This window comes from Canis lupus, chromosome 13, assembly GCF_011100685.1.
Source record: "Canis lupus familiaris isolate Mischka breed German Shepherd chromosome 13, alternate assembly UU_Cfam_GSD_1.0, whole genome shotgun sequence".
In the NCBI taxonomy this organism is placed as follows: Eukaryota; Metazoa; Chordata; class Mammalia; order Carnivora; family Canidae; genus Canis; species Canis lupus.
The window spans coordinates 32,651,589-32,655,975 of record NC_049234.1 but is presented as its reverse complement, the minus strand read 5'-3'; positions in this window follow the sequence as shown (position 1 = coordinate 32,655,975).

Genomic DNA, 4,387 nt, shown 5'->3' with positions numbered 1-4,387 from the left:
GCCACCTGAAGCTGGCTTCATGGGAAAATTCAGTGGAAGCTGAAAATTAGGGCCAGATGAGTGTAGGAATAGTTTCCTCCAAACTCCCACCAAAGAAAGAATCCCTGTAGATATTGGGTGGGTAAAGGAGAGTCCCATGAAATGTGAAAAGAAGTGCATTTCCTATAAATCTTTTTTTTTTCCTATAAATCTTAAATGATAGAATGTAAAGCTGCTAATAGCTAGTTTGCTTCTCTTGTTTTTTTTTTTTGTTTTTTTTTTTTTTTTCAAAATCCAGTGAGGTGTCTGGGATAGATGCCTCCTTTGTACATTATAGATAATTCTTTCACTGTTAGCCTGATACACAAATATGATAATGATGATGACTATCTTATATAGTATACATTATATATAATAATATATTATAAATGTTATTATATTCCATTGGAATATAAGCTCCATGAAACAGTATTTTTGTTTTGTTTGCTGTATATTTGTTCATTACTGGATCTCTAGTGAAAGAATGCCCAACACATAGAAAACATCCGATAGGTATTAATGAATAAGCAAATGAATAAATGAACCAAAGAAACATTAATAGAACCAGTGGGGCCCAGATAAAAAAATTCCTTTGACTATTGATTTTTGAGTTGAAATGAGGGAAACATTCAGACTTGGGAAGGGTTTAATAAACTGGAAGGCTTCTACTGTGCCCAAAAAGGAGATCAGCTTTGGCTTTTAAAGAGGTGATGCTCTCTAAAGAAGCTCTGTCTCTTCCTGTGCAGAGATGCCGCCACAGTGCATGCCACCATTGAGTTACAGCCTTGGTGTTTGCAGCTATTGACTTTCTAAGAAGTCCCTAGTGAGAGTACATGTATCTCACAAAATTATTGGAAATCTCAGGACTTGGTTATTATTTCTGCATCCTCTTCTTAGCAAACTAATTGAATTCTCTGTTCTGCATCATAGTGATCCTTTAGGTTGTGCGAAGTATAAGAAAAAATAAGGCACTGTTCTATTTCACTCCTTTGTTCACCTAAATAAAGACAAGGAATAACTTGAGTCCTTCCTCAAAATTTGTATTTTTCCCTTATCTCACTATAGAGTCATTGATGGCAGGAACCACATTACTTCTTGTGTATCTCAGGATTTCATGCAAAACCTGTCATGTTTGCCATCAACAAACAAGTATTGATTAGAATTTAACTAGTATTTTTCTCTTATATGTTAAAACTATACCACTGACTTGATCATGAAATTCTAAATGCTATATGCCTACCATGAAGAACCTTCTAATTTCAAACTCTGAATTGACACACCATCAATAATATCTGGTATTAACAATAAGTCTTCAAAATTTTAAAAAATATATTTTATTTATTTATTGGAGAGAGAGAAGGAGTGAGAGAGAGGGAGATAGAGAAAGAGAGAGAGAAAGAGAGAGCATGGGCAGGGACAGAAGGAAAGGGAGAAGTTCAGCAGGAGCTCTGTCCCAGGACCCTGAGATCATGACCTGAGCCAAAGGCAGATGCTTAAGCAGTTGAGGTACCCAGTGTCTCATGTCTTCAAATTTTTATAGAACAGATAATTTAAAACACTGCCAATTTTTTTCTAATAGAGATGAAATACATGTATGGATATAATTACTTTTTTGTATTCAATAGATATTCAATAATAGCATCTATGTGACAGATACTGAGCTAGAGCCTGGGTCTAGTGGTGAACATCTGGTCTCTGTTCTTGAAGACTTTCTAGTCCAGTGATGCAGACAGAAAGTAGAAAACAAATTATGAAAATAAGTATCTTAATAGAGATTTTGATAAGAGAAGAAAAAACAGGTGTTTATGTAATATGCAGAGTATAATATGTAGCAGTGGATAATGGCTAGGAAAGACTCTCTCTCAGGAAGTCTCATTTAAGCTAAGACTGGAGACATCAATAAGAATTGCCAAAGTGACTTACTTTGCTGTTTTGTGGGGTCAAGTCAGAGAAAGCACCTATGCTGGAAACTGAAATTTGTGAGTTCAGTTCTGCCTTTGTTGACTTCAATGCATCCATAGGTGTGTTGAACTTCAATTGCTTGATTGCTAAAATAAAGCTCACACTGACTCTCTCTGTGCCTTGATTCCCTCATCCTGTGAAATGGCAGTAATTATAGTAACTATTTTTTTTTAATTTTTAACGAAGATTAGAAGAGTTAACACATGCTGAGCACTTAGAACTCTATCAAGATTATTTTAAGTGTCCAATAAATGTTAGACATTGTTGCTCTTATTATTTTTATTAGTGAATATAAATCTTATGTCATAATTCTTTTATTCATTAATTAAATTTGCACTGAAAATAGGACATAATATCTTTTTCAGATGGCTGGGGGAAAAATCAATGAATTAACTTAGACTTATTTTTTTTTAATTTTTTTTTTTTATGATAGTCACAGAGAGAGAGGGGCAGAGACATAGGCAGAGGGAGAAGCAGGCTCCACGCACCGAGAGCCCGATGTGGGATTCGATCCCGGGTCTCCAGGATCACTCCCTGGGCCAAAGGCAGGCGCCAAACCGCTGCGCCACCCAGGGATCCCAACTTAGACTTATAGTGCTCAGTTCTCTTCTCCTTAGAAGGGCTGTAAATACTCTATTTTTTTTCTTTAAAGTTGTTATTTAAATTATAGTTATTTAACACAGAGTGTAATATTAGTTTTAGGTGTACAACATAGTGATTTAACACATCCATACAATACCCAGTGTTCATCACAAGTACCCTCCTTAATCCCCATAACTTATTTTCCCCATCCCATACTCACCTCCCCTCTGGTGACCACAAGTTTGTTCTCTACAGTTAATAGTCTGTGTCTTAGTTTGCCTTGCTCATTTGGTTTGTTTCTTAAATTCCACATATGAGTGGAATCATGTGGTATTGACTATTTCGCTTGGCTTTATAGGGTCTAGCTGCATCCAAGTCATTACAGATGGACCATTTGTCTCCTGATGGTGCTGTCTGATTTCTCTATCCCATGCTAAGAGTCAAAGAAAGGCTAGGGAGGTGGTGAACAGAGGTGCTTGCTCAGTCATTTCCATAGAATCAAAGTGCTTCAAGGTGAATAACAACAGAACTGTGCCCAGGGAATTATGGGCAGAACATCGAGCAGAACAATCTGTCCTCGGTTGCAATGTTGCACACACATTGGGAGATGATCTCCAGTCAAGATACAGAACCACATGGAGAGGTGTTAATAGAACAAAAATTACAAATGAAAATAGCTCGAAAGTGATCCTCAGGATGAGTCACCTACAGGCATTTGCTGCATGCCAACTGACATGTAAAAAGCTTCAGATGAAGTTGGGTGATGATCCTGGGGAATAAATAGAAATTAGGTAGACAAAGTAGAAAGAAAGATTGGAGAAAGCATCTCAGAGGTATGCTACAGCACAAAGTAAAACCCTGAAGAGGAACAAAACGTGGCAACTTCAGGAAACCAAAGATGTCTGGAGCACACGGTGTAAAGAAAAGGATGAGGGTAGAGAGGCAGCCTGAGGTTAGATAATGAGGGTCCTTGTATGTTGTGTAAGGATCCTATTAGGTCAAACACTATGAAAACACTCTGTTGAGAATTCTATTGTCAGTTTGCTCTCAAAGTGACTAGCAGCTCCTCATTCGAATGGACAGGAAGTGTTAAAGACAGTGGAATTGTATTTTGTGCCCGTCTCCTAGGAGATAGCTATGGGGCAGCTAACAGAAATAGTGACACCGCTGAAACATCACAATGTGAACACACACACACACACACACACGCTCACGCGCATGGTCACAACAGGCTGATTATCCATAAAATGATATCTCTAACAATGGCCATGAAACACTGGGAATTAGTTAATTAGAACACATTTCCCTGGATGTTCAGGGTTTCAGCTTTCACATTTGCATCTTTCGAAGGTGTAATTATGCCAGATAATACACCCTGTGCTGGAGTTTTTACATAAACACTGTGGTCTGGTTCAGAGTTATCTCTACTGCATGGAACAGCTGTTGGGAGAAAAATATACGCTATTAAAAGCAGTTTGAATTAGATGTGGTCTACTTGCTTAAAATATACAATGCCTAGTCACTTATCAAGCAGAGGAGTGAGTTACTATTTATTTATTTATTATGCAAAATGTGTGCCTGGATAAGGTATACAAATTAAGTGGCCTGGAGAGGAGCGTGTTACCAATTCTACAAGAAGCCTAATAGCAACTCCCTTTAAATATACATTGCAATTTCAGATCAAGTCTTTATTCATTGGCGCACAGACGAGAAACACATATCCAAGGCCTGGACCAGGAAATGAAGCAATAGGACTCTCTTCCCTGTTTCCACAATGCTCTTTTAATTTCACTGTGTGATCATAGACATGATTACCCTGATTTCG